Genomic DNA, 19,565 nt, shown 5'->3' with positions numbered 1-19,565 from the left:
GGCTCCCTTTATCAGGGAACAAGGAAAAGAGGTTTCTTGTTCTCCTTCTCTGTCCTTCCCCCAACTTGACCATTCCGATCTTGCATGTTCTTATTTATTTATTTTTACTTTGATTAATACTTTGTGGGTTTCACTGCATTCCAATCCCACCTACCTCCCCGTCTGCTTGCATTCACCCTTTGCCCTTGCAACCTCCCCCAACAAAACAAAACCAAATTTAAAAGAAAAAAAAAACCGAGACAAAAGCAAACCAAAACCAAGAAAAAGACGGAGAAAAAAAAAAAAGGAGAAGAAGAAGAATCTTGTCAAGGAAGCTGTAGTGCGACCCATTGGGACAGTTTACCCTTTAGTCTGTTCATCTTTACTTGCAAATGTCCATTGTCACAAGTCATTGCTCTGGCTTAAGGCCTCTCTGGTTTCTGTTACATCATTGGTAATGGGCTCTCACTGTGGTTCCTCTTGGATATATTGTTGTTGTCCTGTGTTTTAGAGATCCTGTAGTTTTGGGTTTATTTATTTATTTATTTTGAAACAGGGTTTCTCTTAGCTTTGAAGCCTGTCCTGGAGCTAGTTTTTGTTGACCAGGCTGGCCATGAACTCACAGAGATTCCCCTGTCTCTGCCTCTTAAGTGCTGAGATTAAAGGTATGTGCCACCATAGCTCTGCTGAGATCCTACAGTTTTGGCTCTGTAGATTTGTCCCAGTTCACATGTTCCAACAAGTTGGATGTTGGGGTGGGCCTGGACGGCTGATGGAGGAAGGTCATTGGTTAAATAAACTGCCTTGGCCCTGATAGGTAAGAACATAGGTGGGTGGAGTAAACAGAACAAAATGCTGGGAGAAAGAGGAAGTGAGGTCAGAAATCATGCAGCTCCTCTCAGAGCCAGATGCACGCGATGAAGCAAGCCGCAGGTCAGACATGCTGAATCTTTCCCGGTAAGACCGGTGCTACACAGTTTATTAGAGATGGGTTGATCAGGATATCAGAATTAGCCAGTAAGGGCTAGAGCTAATGGGCCAAGCAGTGTTTAAAAGAATACAATTTGTGTGTTGTTATTTCTGGTGTAAAGCTGTGTGGGAGCTGGGCGGGACGAAAAGAGGCCCACAGCTCCCACAACACTTGAGGCTACCCTGGTCTACCATAGCAACTTTTAAGCCAGCCAGTGCTTACATATCAAGACTCTGTCTCAAAAACCAAAAAAGAGCTGGTGAGATGGCTCCGCAGATTAAGGGGCTTGCCACTAAACCCAAGGACCTGAGTCTAATCCCTGGGAGTCACGTGATGGAAAGAGAGCATTGATTCCCACAAAATTTTCCTCTGACCTCACACTCATGCAGCAGCACACGCATCTCCCCCACATCATACACATACATGTGCGCGCACACACAAATCAACAAATGTAATAAATATTAAAAAGGAATAGTAGGCACTCAGGAAGCAGAGGCGGGTGGATCTCTGTGAGTTTGAAGCCAGCCTGGTCTACAAAGTGAGTTCCAGGACAGCCAGGGCTGCTACTCAGAGAAATCCTGTCTTGAAAAAAATGGATAGATAGATAGATAGATAGATAGATAGATAGATAGACAGATAGATAGATATAGCAGCAACAGTGCCATATGAAGACCTTCTAGCACTCACATTAGAGCCTGCCAGGCCATGGGGCACCTGATAACTACTTGGACTTTGACCCAGGGGAACTTTAAGAGCAGGGAGCTCAGCCCTCTACCTGACTGTGTAGGCAGCTGATGTCCATCCTTCTGCCATCGATTTTTCCTGAAAGCAATTTCTCATAACCCAAAGGTCATAAATCATATCCACAAGGCTGGAGAGATGGCTCCGGCATTAAGAGCACTGGCTGTTCTTCCAGAGGTCATGAATTCAATTCCCAGCAACCACATGGTGGCTCACAACCATCTATAATGAGATCTGGGGCCCTCTTCTGGTGTGCAGGCACAACACTGTATACATATAAGTAAATCCTTAAAAAAATAAAAATAAATCATACCTATAATCCTGAGCTCCAACCCATCCCTATGTTCAAACAGTGGAGCTACTATCAGGGTCTAGGATACTGAAATCTGAAAATTTTTTTTCTTAGCGTTTAAAAATGCATTTTTATTTTGTGTGTATATGTGTCTGCCTACACGGTCTTTGCACTAGTGCAGAGCACTTAGCAGTCAGAGATGCTGATGCCCTGGATCTGAAGTTAAAGGTGGATGTGAGCTGCCTGATGTGAGTGCTGGGTACCAAACCCAGGTCCTCTGCAAGAGCAACACATGCTCTTAACCACTGAGCATCTCTCCGGCCCCAAATCTGTATAAACCACAATAACTACTGCCATGAAAAGGATGGAACAGGGAAATAGCAACATCTTTTCACAGTAAAGGGAGGCTCCTCTCCTGAGCTGAGCCGGGTCTAAGGTAAGCCTAGGAGAGGCTCCAGCAGGAGCCTGGAGCCCCACTGGCCTGTGCAGAATTCCCGTCCACTCCATCTTCCTCCAGGAAGGTCACTGAAGTTATCACTGCTCCTGGGCTGGGGTCTGCCCTAGGGCAGCAGGGTGGGCTGTGCAGCAGCAAAGGGAGATGTCAAGAAAGGGTGATGTAGAAAAGGAGAGAGAGGCAATGAGTTGGAACCAGGGATGCAAGTCTCGCTGCCTCCCACAGACGCCACAGAGGGGCCCCATGAGTTGAGCCGTCTCCAGACAGATACTCCCAAATCTCCCACCTGGGCGACCTATTGCCTCCCCAACTTCAGCCCTGTCCTCTGGAGGAGTCTATCAGAGTAAGCTCAGAACCACCTGTTCCCCATCCCAAGACGGCGTCTCTCTAAGCACCCAGTATCCATGAAAGGCTCCACCCTCCATCCAGTTACCCCTAGCGAGAATCTTCAAGTCACTCTCCTTCCACCCGACACAGTACTGAGAGCCTGAGCTGATTGATTAATCAAAATATGTTTCTCCACTGTTGCTACAGCATGCAAGCCCAGACCTTGCCTGGTGTCTTTTTTCTTGGATCCTGGCAACCTCTCCCTAGCCACACCTGCCCCAGCGTCACCAGCGTCACCTCACACACTGTCTCTCTCTCCTATATCCACAGTCAGCTGCAACCAGCTCTGCCCCTGCCTGTCTCTGAGGAACGCACTGAGGTCCCCGACCTGTGCCTGTCGGTCCTAATCTTCCTGACGGGGTCTCACTGTGGAGCTGTGGCTAGCCTGGAACTCACACACTATCAAGAGCGAGCTGTATCTCATAGAAACCCACCTGCTTCTGCCTCCCCAGGGCTCAAATTAAAGTCCGCCGCCATGTCCAGCCCTGCTCCTCTTTCTGCCCTCACAACTTGCTACTCTACCTCATACAGTTCATCTGAGAGCCCCACTTTCTTCACCACAGCAGCCCCTCACAGCGGACTGCCTTCCTGGCTTATCTACCTGGGGAGGTCTGGGTCTTCTCTGAACCACCAGTTCAAATACCTCCCGCTGTGTAGATGCCAGCAGTTCAAATGCATCCCCATTTCCCCGACTGGCTCCCTCGCTCCCTCTATATTCCTCACCCCTTACTTGCTGTTCTGTTTCCGTTTCTTCCTTCCTCAGCTGACTCTGAGCTCCAACCCCAGAATGTCTGCATCCTAGCACACATCAACACTCAGTGTTTCCTGAAAGAAAAAAAAAGGGAGGGGGGTTCTGAAGGGAGGCAGTGAAGAGGGAGAGAGACAGAGAATATGAATGCTTCTTGACACCAAAAAGAGGTGGGGAGAGAAGAGGGGGGAAGCAGTAAGAATAAGTCAGAAAATGAGTGATACCGCATGGGCAAGGAAAAGAAGGGATGGACAGGAGCTGGCAAGGTCACCCATGGTTAGATTCTTCCTTCTGGGAGCCCTGGTCTGAAGGGGAGGCAGACAGTCCTGGCCTAGCACCAGGAGTCACTCAATCTACCGCACTTGGCTGATCAAGGGACACAGAAGGCATGCAGAAGCATAAAGAGAACTAGACAGCCAGATGCATGTGCATGCCTGTAATCCCAGCACTTGGGAAGTGGAGGCGTCTGGAGCAGGGTCCAAAGCCATCCTTGGCTACCTGTACATTCCAGGCCAGTCAAGGACATGAGATTATTGTCTCTAAAAAAAAGAAGGAAAAAGGAGAGGAGGAGAGGGACTAAGGAGGAAAGAAAAAGGAGACAGACGAGGAAGAGGAGGGAAGGAGGAACAGAGAAGGGACAGGAGGACCATCACAAGACAACATGGGATATCTATCTATTGGGTTAAAAACATAGGCAAGGCAGTTCGCGAGGCTGGGGAATTCATGTGGAGGTCAGAGTGGAGGCAGGTGTGAGTGGGTGCAACAGAAGGAATCATGGCTGCCAAAGTATTTGAGTCCATCGGGAAGTTCGGCCTGGCTTTAGCAGTGGCAGGAGGCGTGGTGAACTCCGCCTTGTATAATGTGGATGCTGGACACAGAGCTGTCATCTTTGACCGATTCCGTGGAGTACAGGACGTCGTGGTAGGGGAAGGGACTCACTTTCTCATCCCTTGGGTACAGAAACCAATTATCTGACTGTCGCTCGCGCCCACGGAATGTACCAGTCATCACTGGTAGCAAAGATTTGCAGAACGTCAACGTCACACTACGTATCCTCTTCCGGCCGGTGGCCAGCCAGCTCCCTCGGATCTACACCAGCATCGGCGAGGACTATGATGAGCGGGTGCTGCCTTCCATCACTACAGCACTACAGATGCTGGAGAATTGATCACCCAGCGAGAGCTGGTCTCCCGGCAGGTGAGCGAAGACCTCACAGAGAGAGCATTAACATTTGGGCTCATTCTGGATGATGTGTCCTTGACACATCTGACCTTCGGGAAGGAGTTCACAGAAGCGGCAGAAGCCAAACAGGTGGCTCAGCAGGAAGCGGAGAGGGCCAGATTTGTGGTGGAAAAGGCTGAGCAGCAGAAGAAGGCAGCCATCATCTCTGCCGAGGGCGACTCCAAGGCAGCCTAGCTGATCGCCAACTCCCTGGCCACGGCAGGCGATGGCCTGATTGAGCTGCGGAAGCTGGAAGCAGCTGAGGACATTGCTTACCAGCTCTCTCGCTCTCGGAACATCACCTATCTGCCAGCGGGGCAGTCGGTGCTCCTTCAGCTTCCCCAGTGAGGCCCCCTGCTTGCACCTTCTCAGGCCAACCAGGCCGTGGCCTCCATCATTCTGAACACACTTTCCTTCTGCCCCACCCCAGAAATCACTGTGAAATTCCATAATTGGCTTAACGTGAAGGAAATAAAAGCAGAATCACTTCAAAAAAGAAAAAAAAAAAAACATAGGCGAATCCTGCAGCCTCCAGGGTACCAGGCTGCACTCCTTGTGTCTGTATCCAGCCAATGCTCCCTCAAGTTTTCCAGGTCCTTTCCCGCCCTAGTCCTTCCTAACCTCAGAGCAGAGCTCCCTCCAGGTCTCTTCTGAGCCTCTGGCAGTAGCAATGCCTATGGCTGATGCCAAAGCTGAAATCTCAGCCAGGCCCTGCTCCCCTGAACCAGCAGGGCCCCTGTGATCACAGGCGGGGCTTTCCCCACGACTCCCAGCGGAGTGTCCCTTGGGTGACTTCTCCCTAGGAAAGGACCACACTCTCCCAGGTTGATTTCTTGTGGACTTTTGAGATACTAGAGCTCCCTGTGGGTCCTGCCAACTCTTCTCAAAGCCAGGCTGAGCGCCAATGCCTCCTCTGTAGTCAGCCAAGACACTGAGACTCTGTGGTCTCCAAGGAGAGAGATGCCAACAACGCTGTTCTCCTCAGACAAAGGCCACATCACGCAGGCCCCTGACAGGACAAATCCAAAAGTCATGGAAGCAGCCACAAGGGATAGGAAACTGGGTAGACTTCCGGCCTGGATAGAACTTCAGAAGCCAAGGCTCAGCATCCTGGGCTTGGGGTTCTACCTTGAGCGCAGTTTCAAATCCCCCAGGCCTCCCAGCCCACCTCCTGTTAACACTAATGTGGGTCTACTAATTGGACTCAGATTAGAGTCACCAGCGGGACTTTAGAGAAAAACAAACAATGCTGTGGTTGTTCAGGTCCATAATTCCTGCACTTGGGAGGCTAAGGCAGGAGGGTGGTGAGTTCAAGGCGACCCTCCCATATATAGTGACTTTAAGGCTAGCCTATGCTATATCTCAAAAAAATAAAAATAAAAATGCCCAGAAAGGTCAGTGGTGATGACAAATGCCTCTAATCCCAGCACTGAATTCAAGGCCAGTCTGGTCTACAGAGTTGAGTTCCAGGACAGCCAGGGCTAAACAGAAAAATCCTGTCAAAAAAATAAAAATAAAAATGCCCAGAAAGGTCAGTGGTGATGACAAATGCCTCTAATCCCAGCACTGAATTCAAGGCCAGTCTGGTCTACAGAGTTGAGTTCCAGGACAGCCAGGGCTAAACAGAAAAATCCTGTCAAAAAAATAAAAATAAAAATAATTTATAAAAATGCCTGCGAAGATATCCCAGGGAGTAATGGGGATCTGAGTTAGAGTCCTCAGGGCCCAAGCAAAGTCCAGTACTCTGAGAGGCGAGACAGGAGAATCCTCTGATGTTTGAGGACCCGTTAGCAATAAACCACAACAAAGAACCTATTCAAAGAGGCCAAAGAACAGCGTGACTCTGAAGCTGTCTTCTGACTCCCACATACGTATACACACTCACACAACATGTATACATGTCATACACACGACAGTGGCTCTCTGTGAGTTCGAGGTCAGCCTGGTCTACAAGAGCTAGTTCCAGGACAGCCTCCAAAGCTACAGGGAAACCTGGTCTCAGGGGAGGAAAAAAAAAAAAGAAGAAAATGCCTAAGTCCTGTTTAAGAGCAGTTACATCAGAGTCTCTAAGAGTTGTACTTAAACAGCTATTTTTAGGTTGCTATGAAGCATAATATACACATAGCAGAGGGACCGTATGCAAGGAAGTGTACAGTCCAAAACCTCTCTTTCCTTTTTGTTTATTTTTTCTTTCTTTTCCCTTTCTTTCTTTTTTTGTTTTGTTTTCATTGTTGTTGTTAAGACAAGATCTCTCTATGTAGTCCTGGCTATCCTGGAACTCACTAAGTAAATCAGGCTGACCTTTGACCTAAAACTCAGAGGTCCACCTGCCTCTGCCTTACAAGTGCTGGGATTAAAGGCATGCATCACCACATAAAGCAGTTCAAAACATTTCAAAAGCACACAGGGGGAAACCAGCCCCCAGAACCCCTTCTTGCTCCTTGTAGTTTCGCCCCCACCATACCAAGGAGACTCCAAACCCTGACATCTGAGGGCAGACTGCTGCCTGATGTGGGAATCCCCTCTGTGTGCTGTGAATACCATTGGTGAATAAAGAAACTGCCTTGTCCTGTTGATAGGGTGGAACTTAGGTAGGCAGGAGAAACTAAACTGAAACTGAACTGCTGGGAGGAAGAAGGCGGAGTCAGAGAGAAGCCACATAGCCCCACCGGAGCCAGATGGGTGAGCCACAGCCATGTGGTGATATACAGATTACTAGAAAGGGGTTAAATTAAAATGTAAGAGCTAGCTGATAAGAAGTTAGAGCTAATAGCCAAGCAGTGATTTAACTAATACAGTTTCTGTGTGATTATTTCGGGGCTGAGCAGCCAGGACAAACAAGTGACCTCATTACAACATGCTGCCCCTGTAAGAGTAGGACCACATCATCTATCTTACCGTGCATCTGAAAACTCCAAGGCACATCCACAGGGCTGTATGCAGATCTATTTAGGACTTGGTTTTTAAAGACAGGGTCTCATGTAGCCCAGGCTGGCTTAGAACTTGCTATATAGCTGAGGATGACCTTGAACCCTGATCCCCCTGCCTCCATCTCCCACATGCTGGGATTATGGGTCTACGCCACCGGGCAGTCTTAGGGACTGAACCCAAGACTTGTGCATGTTAGGCTAGCACTCTTCCAAATGAGCGCTATCCCTACTGCATGCTGTGTTACCTTTGTAAGCTGCATTTTCACTGATAATTCCTTTGTATAAATATACTATACTTTATTGCTTTCCTTTTCCTGATGACAGGCTTGGGCAGTCCCAAGTTTGGCTTGTTACCAAAGCAATGAGAAAGCTCTGGTTGCAGCCTTGCAAACACAAGTATTCACTCCACTGGGTAAACACTCAGCACTGGCATCGCTGGGTCACAAGGCAGCTGTATGTTCAGTGTCTGGCTTTTAAATGCTCCAAGGTGAACTGAAACCTGCAGGTGGAGTTAAGAAGCCACTGGAAGATCCCTGACCACCTCCTTTTTCTGTGGCTCACCGGGAAGACCAAGCCTCCTTCTTCCCATGGCCAGCCTACCTAGGGTCCTGACTATACCAAGTTTCATGCACACCGAAGCCAGACAGGATGACCCCCACACCACTAGAGATTCTCCTTGCCTGCTAAGGTCACACAATCCATTTCCTTCTGCCAAGGAAGGGATGGGTTGGCTTTCCCATGTGGTACAAGCTAGCTGGAGCCACACCGTATCCTCCCTGGGGAATCTTCCTGTGTTCTCTCAGAGCCAGAGTCCTTCCACACAACCCAGAAATTGGCCGGCAGGAGCCCCCCTGAGGACAAATAGGACAATATGTATGGAGCGGGGTGAGTCACTAATATGCTAAATGTGAGGATAAAAGGGAATTTCTTTCTTGAGCAAAAAATAATTCTGTAGTTGCTGTCTTGAGGCCACACCCAGCAGATCCACTGTACTGAGAAAATGGCTGTGCTCTTTTGCTGACTAGAAAGAGGGGCAGGAGATTCCATAGCCAAAACTCACACTGGTGCAATGGGGTAGGACTAGTAAACTGGAGGTCACCTGCTAGGTCCCAATCTTATTGCCCCAACTCAGCATCCCAGGAAAATGGCTCAAAAAGAAGCTGCACTTGTTAGGTCTGTCACAGTGCCTGCCCAGAGAAGGATCTGAGGCCGCCTAGACTAGCAATGCACTCAGGTAAAAGGGGTGTGTGGCCGGCAGAGGCTCTTCAGAGGGCTGTGGAAAGATCACACCAGTGAAGCCAGAACCACATACATACTCCAGACCCAAGCGACACCTTCTGCACCTGGCCAGGACCTTCCCAAGAGTGAAGAGGTTGCTAGCCCATCATCCCTTTCTAATGAGTCCAGGCCGGGAAACAGGAGATGATGGGGAGGTGTGCGGTTAGAGCGAAGAGCAGGGGCAAGCTGTGAAGATGCTGCTGGAGGAAGGTCTAAGCTAAGCAAGAGACAGCAGAGTACAGACACAGAGAGGGGCCATAGGCCAGACCTCTCTCGGGGGGGGGGGGGCTGCTCCCCTTGGCTGTCTATTAGCTTACAGTTCTGCTTGCAGTGCCCAGAGTTTGCAGCAAGCCAGGAAACCTCTAGGCCAGGTTTGCCCCCAAATCATGCACCAGGCACAAAGATTAGATATCATTTAGGCCATAAACAGGGCAAGTGCTGCTGCCTCCATTCTATGGCTGGAAAATGGGAGGCAGCTGGACTCCGTGACCTGCCAGACAGGGCTGGACTGCCATGGAGGTGTCCAGCAACTAACTCTTTGGCCACAGCCACACCTGCATGAGTCTCGAAGGTCGGAAAGAGGAAAGAACTGAACCACATTCAGTTCAAACCGTGACAGGTTTCCTTAGTCCAGGGAGCCATGTTTCTTCCTGGAAGGGTCTGTGGGGAAAGATGGTAAGCAGGTCCAGCTCAGGTTCCTACATGACCACCTGACCTCAGTCCAGCTCTAGCCCTGTAAGAGCAAAGGTAGAGTCCCGAGACCGAGCACTATAGCAAAAGCTCTTCCCCTTGTTCCTGAGTGTCTGGAGGATAGCAGCGCTGATTCCACTAAGTCTAGACAGTGGTCCATTTGTCCTTCCTTCCTTCCTTCCCTTCCTTCTTGGTATCATTTATTGAAGTGACCTCAACTCATGATGTAGCCAAGGACATCCCCTCTCTCTCTCTCTCTCTCTCTCTCTCTCTCTCTCTCTCCCTCCCTCTCTCTCTCTCCCTCTCTCTCTCTCAACAGGATTTCTCTATGTAACAGCCCTCGCTGTCTTGGAACTTACTTTGTGGATCAGGCTGGCCTTGAACTCCCAGAGATCCACCTGCCTCTGGGCCACCACTGGCTTCTTTACTCAAAAGTACCAAATAAGCTGGGACAGCTAGGGTGTGTGCAGGCTCAGCCACCTGGGAGGGGGACCCTGGCTAAGCAAGAATGAATTCTAACAGGAACAGCAGTTTCTTCTCCCTCCAGAGAATTAAGAAAGCCCTGTCTAGCTGGGCGGTGGTAGTGCACGCCTTTAATCTCAGCACTGGGGAGGCAGAGGCAGGCGGATCTGTGAGTTCGAGGCCAGCCTGGTCTAGAAGAGCTAGTTCCAGGACAGAGAAACCCTGTCTCGAAGAAAAAAAAAAAAAAAAGCCCTGTCATTCTGCCCAGTGGATTTTGAGAGAAAGGCTGGCTTCCATCTTCCTACTGCAGCAGCCAAAACATTTGCCTATGTCTCTTGCCTCAGTCCAGATCTGCCCTGTCACCCCAGCCATCCTCTGCTCGGGTGACTGGACCACTCCAAGTTCTCCTGTTTCCTGACTTTTGAACCCAAATCTGGGCTCTCAGCCTGCCAAAGGGTCACTGTTCCTTGTGAGACAGAGGTCACAGCAAGGTGTTCAACTGGCCTTGCTCTGGGAAGAAGGTACAGATAAGTGGCCCTCCCAGTTCTGCTTGGGCCATTCTCTGCCAGCCTGCTCCTACCCAGGACAGAATCCCTTTGTCCTTGTCCCAGCATCTCTTCTCCCTGAAGCTGCAGCTGTTTCTAAGGAGGGAAGTGGTCTCCATCCTACCTAGAAGACTCCATAGGCTGCATAGCCTGTCTACAGAACCAGCTCCCAGGCTGAGTCTTACCCTCAGTTCCCCACACTCCAGGGACCTGCCCATGGAGGACTGGAGAGATGGCTCAGAGTTTAAGAGCATTGGCTGTTCTTTCAGAGGACCTGAGTTCGATTCCCAGAAACCACATGGTGGCTCACAACCCTCTGTAATGAGATCTGGTGCCTTCTCCTGGCCTGTAGGCATGCATGCAGACAGAACACTGTGTACATAATAAATCTTAAAAAAAGAAAAAAGAAATAATCCATGAACTAATCAAACACTCCCAGCTGAAGGTTCCTCTGTGTATGCACTTTGTTTGGAAACAGAGGTCTCTTACAGCACAAATACAAGCCCTGGAGGGACAGCAGCTCCTGGTTGTACCTTGAACCTCTGGTGATCCTGTCACCTCCTTCGGAGCCTGCGCTCCTCCTGTTTCTGAGCTGTGTGATGATCTGAAAGAGGTCAAAGTGCAGTGGGGAGGGGGGGACTCCTACAGCCCTGCCCTTTGAGCTTCCCATCCCTCACCAGCACTGAGAGTTGCAGTCCCAGGTCCCACCACACTCTGCGAAGGACACCTAGAGGTCCAGCTCCCTGCCCACGGGAATTAACAAAGTGGGGACAGGACTGGGCTTTGTATGCACTCACAGAGCTCCACATGTATCTTGCATGCCTCGATCTTCGACCTACAACACCAGAAAGCAGGAGCCCGCAGGAGAAGGTAGTCTGGTGCCTAGGCTACACCAGGGAAGGGCTCCCACCTGATGGCCAGGAGGCACACAACTACACTAGACCCAGCCATGCTCAGATGCTCCTCCCTCCACTGGAAGTTTGAGGGCAGCCATTGCTGCTTCTGTCCTGCCAAGAGCTCAAAGGCCTGCAGACTTAAAACAGTTGAAACCTGGGAGTTTCCCTTCCAGGACACCTAGGCTTTCCCACAGAGCCCGGGCCACATCAGGGCAGGCATTGGGTTCTACAAACTGCCTGACTGGCTGCTAGCCTTGCCAGCAGTGCCCACAGCTGGGGCAGCATCTGTCAAACTGGCCCCACTAGGCCCGATGACAGACCACTTTTTCTTGGCAGGCCCCTTGGGACCTGGCCATCTCCACACAAGAAGCTGGTCATTCAGGTCTAAAAACAGACTTGTATTCAGTCAGAAACAGAACACCCCTGTACTCCCAGTGGCCACTCTTCTGCAGGGAGGTACACAGACAACCTTGGCCACACAGATGTCCCAACCTAGGCTGCTAGGGGTGTGGCTCCTCTCTGAGGACAACTCAGCTCTGTTTACCCATGGATAGTGTCTAGCAGAGGAGCATCTGAGGCTGTCCACCTCAGAATCCCTCTGGCCCTGTGGACCCACCAAACTCTGCTCAGAAGCACGGGCAACTGTGAGGCCCTGAGAGACTGGGTAGAGGTGTGGGCAGAGAGGCTTGTACTGCCCTCTACAACTTCTGTTAGGGCCTCTGAGGAAGCCACTGTTGCTTTCTGGGACAAGAAAGTCTCCATTCAAAAAGTAAAAAGCAGAGGTCAGGAAGTAAGGTGACCTACAGATGGTCACCCACCTTCTGCTTCAGGATTCCTGTCCCAGGAGGGGCAGGCAGTATGCTCAGAGGACAACCATCTCCTCTCCCTTCTACAAATTAATACCAACTGAAAAATGAATGTTTGCTATTCCCTCAGCTCTGGGTAAGTGCTGTGTGTTTCAGGGAAGGAAGGCTAGGCACTACTTGCAACATGCCTGCCTGCCCAGGGAGGCAGACAGGAGGCAAAGATTTACATAAAGCAGTATGTAATTACAACTCTGTGATGTGTGCACTGAGGAAAAGCAAGGGAGAAATTCTATCAGGGAGCGGGCTCACCTGCGGAGGGCAAGGATGGCTCTTCTAAAGCAATAAACACCACACAGCTGAGCTCCACGGGACATTCACTGGGTGGAGAAAGGCGCTGGGGGCTGCAGAGGGATCATTAGTGAGGTCAAAGGGTGGGAGGCTGGAGGTGTGGGACTGGATGCGGTGTATCACAGAAGCCCTGTGTCTGGAGGGTGCTGGTGAACAGTGAGGCTGGGGAGGTAGCCAAAGCAGCATGGTGTGGACTCTGGGAGCCCTGACGGCAGTCACTACCTTACAAGCAGTGGGGACCCAGAGAAGGAATTTAAAGGGAGGGAAGTATGCCATCAATTTTGGTTTTTTAAATATACTGTATTAAATTACGCATATGGGTGCCTGTGCGCCCGTAGTGGCCAAGCATAGCTTCAGAAGTTGCTTCTTTCCACTGTGTGGTTTCCAGGGATTAAATTCTGGTCTTCTGACTCGCTGAGCCATCATGCTAGATCTTAACACTGAACTACATTCTTAAGAAGATTAAGATGCTGACCAGGCGGTGGTGGCACACGCCTTTAATCCCAAAGCTCGGGAGGCAGAGGCAGGCGGATCTCTGTGACTTCGAGGCCAGCCTGGTATACAAGAGCTAGTTCTAGAACAGGCTCCAAAGCCACAGAGAAACCCTGTCTCTAAAAATTAAAAAAAAAAAAAAAAAAAGAGTTCCAGAACAGGCTCCAAAGCTACAGAGAAACCCTGTCTCGAAAAGCCATTTAAAGAAAGAAAGAAAGAAAGCAATTAAGATGCTAAGTTTTATGTTATGTGGATTTCTTAAATCAAAATGCATTCATTCATTTATTCATTCACCCATTTTGAGACACAGGTTCACTATGTAGATCAGGTTAGCCTTGAACCCACAGAAATCCACTTGCCTCTGTCTCCCAAGTGCTGGGATTAAATGAGTGGACTACCACACCAAGCTCGACAATTTAAAAAAGAATCCTTACAACTCAACAATGAAAAGACAAATAGCCCTATTAAAGAGTGGCACATATTTGAGCCAGTATTTCTCAAAAGATATTAAATGTCCAGCAGGTATATAAACAGGCCATCAACACCACTGATCATGAGGAAGAGAGAATCAAACCCACAAAGCATACTCCACGTGCCGCCCCCAACACTGTCATCAATGCTGGGTGCGGGTGAGACCGTGGGGAGACTGGGCGCCTTCTCCCCACCTGCTGGAACGTTAAGTGGGCCAGGTGCTTTGGAAAACAACCTGGTAGTTCTTCAAACTGCTGAAGTTACTATACAGCCTAGCAAATACCCCTAGGCACATACAAAAGAGACTTTAAAATGCATGTCCAGAGACAGGAGAGACGTCTCAGTAGTTAAGAGCATGTACTGCTCTTCCAGAGGACCAGAGTTGGATTCCCAGTACCCACATCACACAGCTCATGAGCATGGTAAGTCCAGCTCCAGAGGAATCTGGGGCCTCTGGGGGCACTTAGCATACACATACCCACACACAGACACATAATTAAAAATAATAAAGCAGATAGAAATGACCACACTAAATATTATGCATGGATGCTCCCAGCGCCTTGATTCAGAAAAGCCAAAAAGTGCAGAGACTAAACACCCAGCAGTAGATAAACAAAGTCTTTCTTCAGCCATAAAAAAAAAAGCACTGACACTTGCCAATCATGAATGGATTTTTCTTTTTTTTTTTTTTTTTTTGAAATTTTCGAGACAGGGTTTCTCTGTAGCTTTTGGTTCCTGTCCTGGAACTAGCTCTTGTAGACCAAAACTAGCTCTTGTAGACCTCGAACTCAGAAAGATCCACCTGCCTCTGCCTCCTGAGTGCTGGGATTAAAGGCATGCACCACCACCGCCCGGCATGAATGGATCTTTTTAAAGAATTAGCCAATGGCTGGAGAGACAGCTCAGAGGTTAAGAGCAATGGCTGCTCTTCCAGAGGACCCAAGTTCAATTCCCAGCACCCACATGGCAGCTCACAACCGTCTGTAATGTGATCTGATGCCCTCTTCTGGCCTGCAGGCGCACACGCAGATAAAGCACTTGTAGGAAGTTAGTAAGTGGTGGTTGACTATAGTGCCTGTGGAGACCTGAAGAGGATGTCAGATGCCCTGGAGCTGGACTTACTGGCAGCTGTGAGCCAGCTGAAGCAGAGCTGGAAACTCAACCTAGCTGCTCTTAACCACTGCGTTCTCTCCAGCCCTGAAGGAATCTTTAAAATACTATTAACTGAAAGAAGCAAGTCACCACTTACTCTATGTATACACATGTAAGGAATATACAAAACTGGTAAAGCTATACAGTAGATTCATAGTTCCTTGGGGGCCAGGAAAAGGCAAGTGGGGAGTGGTGTCTAAGGGAACACTTAGTTTCTTTGCAGGGCAAATGTGTAAGTATTATAAACATCACTGAACTGCACAGGCAGCAGGTTGACTGTGTGGCACATGTGTTTAGCATGTATAAAAGGTTTCATCCCTAGTACTTAATAAAAAACAAACATGAATTTTATGGTATATGAATTCCATCTGAATGCAAATGAGGAGGGAGGGAGAAGAGCCCCAGGGCTTAAAAGAACTTGTGTGTGTGTGTGTGTGTGTATGTGTGAACAGAGGGGCAATTCCCCTAAAATTAGGTTATAAAGACCGGCCTAAGAAATAGGGGGGGAAAGCTGGTTGGTGGTGATACCCAACTTTAATCCCAGCACCCGGAAGACAGAGGCAGGTGGATCTCTGAATTCAAGGCCAGCCTGGTCTACAGAGTAAGTTTCAGGGCAGCCAGGGAAACACAGAGAGATCTTTCTTGTCATGAAATCCCTCCCCCGAAAGAAAAAAAAGGAAAGGCCAGGTATAGGTTGCCATGGAAACAAAGAAGCATTTCCTCAAGGAGGAGTGGGCAATCGGCAGGGCAAACAATGCCCGAGGTTTGCTGAGGTAACGGGAGGAATGAAGGACAGACCTTGAATTTGGACGCGTGAACCCGTAACTTAGCACGGACACTTGTGTGCTGTGCTGGGCCATGCTCCTCCTTCCTTCCTCCCAGACTGGTGACTAGGAGGAACAGTGAGCCTCTGACCACATGTGAAGAAGCTAGGCCATCAGCCTGCTCAGCACAACAGCCTAGGATGCTTGCCTGCCTCTCCTCACTTCCAGTAAGAGACTGCGCGGTTGCTGGGGTTGGGCAGGGTAGTGCACCTCTCTCCAGGTCGGAAAGGGCAGTTGAGTTCAGACGTTGGAGACCAGGTGCTGCCTCACTCCTGGCCACATCTCCCCACCCTCCAGTCACTCTCACCTGCTATTCCTCCACCCCAAGGACGCACCAATCACAAGCCTGTTTTCTAAACCTGCCCTCGAAAGAGATGGGAAGACCAAGGTCCCTCCTGTCCCTAGTGGCAGCCACACCCAGAATTCCAGAACCACACTTAGTGGTTCCCAAGGCGGCGCCTGCAGCGACACTAATCGCGTCAGCGTGGCGCGGCCCAGCCCTCTGCCAGCCGGAGAGTCGAGCTGGTGGGTCGGCCTAAAGGTAGCACATAGCGCAGATCGGGAGACCTGACGTGAGGGCAGGAGCAGCGCCCCCACCAACCGGCTTCCTTGGATGCTGAGCGCGCAACCCATCCCGGCTCCTGGAGCTGTGCCCAGCACCAGAGCTGGCAGCTGGCCGCGACTATGCACGCCCCTGGCGGGGCTGGAGTCCACGCCCTGCCGCAGGCTCTCGCCAACGTGGCTCCCCAGGCAGATTCCTGACCAATGATCCAGTCTTGAGCCCTTTGCTGGGTCCTGGGGCCTCTTCCCCAGGGAGCAGCACCCCAGGCTGTGTAATTGATAAAAACCCCTAGGAAGTGCCAGCTCTGGCCATTCTTATTCAACACATGGAAGTTGTAGACATTGTAAAAAGGTGAGAAAAAAAAATAAAGATTTATGTATTTAAAAGAAACCATTGTTGCCCGGCGGTGGTGGTGCGCGCCTTTAACCCCAGCACTCTTGAGTTCGAGGTCAGGCTACAGAACCGAGCTCCAGGACGGCCAGGGTTACAGAGAAACCCTGTCTCAAAAAAACCAAAAAAGAAAAGAAAAGAAAAGAAAAGAAAAGAAAAGAAAAGAAAAGAAAAGAAAAGAAAAGAAAAGAAAAGAAAGAAACCATTGTTATTTGACGGTATAAACTTAAATTGGTGAGATGGACCAGTCAGTAGAACACTTGTCATGCAAGAATGAGGTCTTGAATTTAATCCCTAGAGAGAGGAGCAATTGAAGCAGCCACTTGATCTCTGATACAGGAGAGAGAGAGAGAGAGAGAGAGAGAGAGAGAGAGAGAGAGAGAGAGAGAGAGAGAGAGAGAGAGAGAGAGAATAGACTATTACACTTTGACCACACATAATTACTTAATAAACCATAAGAAAGTGGATGGAGGGTTTTTCTGTTGGACACTGGGCTAGCAGATGGACTCACAGCTAATACAATAGGAGAAGCCCCTAGTCCACTAGGAATGCCTTGCGCTTACTAGGTAAGGATCTACCATCCCACCCAACTACATCCCCAGCCCTAAGAGTTCATTACTATTCTAATTGTTACAAAATCAACACAAAAATCTGTAGTTTATCTGGGTGTGGTGGCCCATGCCTGGAATCACAGCATTCACGAGGTGGAGGCAGGAGGATAATGAGTTGGAAGTCAGCCTAGGTTCCATAAGGGGAGGGTGGGGGGAGAGGTAAATCTTGGTAAGTTGATTCTAAATGGCCCTACGTTATATTTGATCTACAAGACTATATGCATGAGAACAGAAATTTTTTAAAAAGAAAATGTGGAGATTTCAGCCAACCAAATGTTAGAACAAATTACAAAGATACTATTGGCTTTCAAAAGATTAATAGATCAATGGGACAAAAAGAGTTCAGCAAATGATCTCTGGATATGAGAAAACTGAGTATAAAATGAAAATATTCTGAGAAAGAGAAAATGAGTTTGTCTAATAAATGAGACGCGACAGCTCTCACCACTCACAAAAATACAGTCCAGGCATGGTAAACATCTACATATCTCTAACTTTGATTTTACCTGAGACAGGGCCTTCAACTCAAGGCAATCCTCCTGCCTCGGCCTCCTGAATGCTGGGATTACAGGCACACATCAGCATGCCCAGCTAACCAACTATAAATCTAACTCTACAAAGATCTAGTATAAAACAGAAACAATTTATTTTTAATATCAGAAGTTTCCCAAGTAAGGTATAAAAATCCAGAAAACTAAGCTTTAACTGTATAAGAAAAGGTTGGAAAGTGGCTGCTGTGACAGAGGACCCAGGTTCAATTCCCAGCACCCACATGGTGGCTCACAGCTGTATGGAACAGTACCCCAAGGGAGCCTACGCCCCTGGTCTCCTTGAGCTCTTGTTCTCACACGTACATACCCCACCTGCAGACACACATACACCTAAGTATAGATTTTAAAATAACAGCGCTTTTAATTGCCTAAGAAATTTTAAGCTTTTGCATATTAAAATTTAATTTTTACTTATTTATCTTGGTTCTTTTGAACCAGGTATTTCTCTGTGTAGCTTTGGCTGTCCTGGAATTCTCTCTGTTGACCAGGCAGGCCTCAAATTCAGAGATCCACCTGCCACTGTCTCCTGAGTGGTGGGATTAAAAGTGTGCACCACCACCACCTGGCTCAAAATTTAAATTTTGATGAGCAGATAAAAGCTGGGGGTAAGTGAAATGCTGCCCACCCATCACCTCAGTATGTTGAGACTGAAGCAGACAACTGGACAACATAGTGGGGACTGTTTTTAAACATTTGTACAAATTATTGATTTCTTTACAATGAATACACCCAAATCATTATGGAGACAGTAAGTAACCTGACAGAGAAAAAAAAATGAACAAAGCCACTGTAGAGGTACACACCTGTAATCCCAGAGCTAAGGAGGCTGAGCCAAAAGTGTGGAGCATTCTAAACTAGCCTGGGAGACAGAAGGAGTTTTAAGACCGCTGGGCGGTGGTGGCGCACACCTTTAATCCCAGCACTGGAGACAGAGGCAGGCAGATCTTGTGAGTTCGAGGCCAGCCTGGTCTACAAGAGCTAGCTCCAGGACCGGCTCTAAAGCTACAGAGAAACCCTGTCTTGAAAAACAAAACAAAACAACCAGGGTTGGTAAACCATACAAGCCTGACAACCTGAGGTCAATCTTTGGAACAAAGAAAGGAGATGCTCCTGAGAATCATCGTCTGATCTCTGCATACATGCTGTGGCGCCCGCGCGCACATACACACACACACACACACACACACACTAATACTAATAATACATAACACTTTAAAAAATACAAAATAAATAAATCTGATCTACAAATATTTTTAAAAATAAAAGTTTACTTTTAAGAATTAACTTTGGGCTGAGCAGTTAAGGGCGCAGTCTGTTCTCAGCACCATTCAGTTTGCTCACTCACACCTGTAAACTGCAGCTCGAGGGGGAGCAAAAGGCTCTAACCTTGGAAAGCACACACACACAAGGCCACATTCTCCCACACAGTCAAACAATTTCTTTGTTTGAGACAAGGTTTGTGTTGCTTTGGAGCCTGTCCAGGAACTCGCTCTGTTACCCAGCCTGGCCTTGAACTCATAGAGATCCACCTGCTTCTTCCTCCTGAGTGCTGGGATTAAAGGTGTGCACCACCACTGCCTGGCTACACGCAATTTTTAAAAAATGAACTTTGGGGGGGCTGGAGAGATGGCTCAGTGGTTAAGAGCATTGCCTGCTCTTCCAAAGGTCCTGAGTTCAATTCCCAGCAACCACATGGTGGCTCACAACCATCTGTAATGAGGTCTGGTGCCCTCTTCTGGCCTTCAGGCATACACACAGACAGAAT

The 19,565-nt window shown here is 48.7% G+C and overlaps 1 protein-coding gene and 1 pseudogene across 3 annotated transcripts in view; one reads left to right on the top strand and one right to left on the bottom strand.

Annotated features, from left to right (window-relative positions):
• Positions 1 to 19,565, bottom strand: part of Gramd2a (GRAM domain containing 2A) — a 38,727-nt gene that overhangs the window by 12,219 nt on the left and 6,943 nt on the right. The window lies entirely within an intron of this gene.
• LOC126507521 (prohibitin 1-like) lies at positions 4,276 to 5,246 on the top strand (annotated as a pseudogene).

Source organism: Alexandromys fortis, unplaced genomic scaffold (genome assembly GCF_014885135.2).
Source record: "Alexandromys fortis isolate MF-2015 unplaced genomic scaffold, M_Fortis_MF-2015_v1.1 scaffold_70, whole genome shotgun sequence".
Lineage (NCBI taxonomy): Eukaryota > Metazoa > Chordata > Mammalia > Rodentia > Cricetidae > Alexandromys > Alexandromys fortis.
Note: the sequence above shows the minus strand (reverse complement) of the source record. Positions and strands in the feature narration are given on the sequence as shown.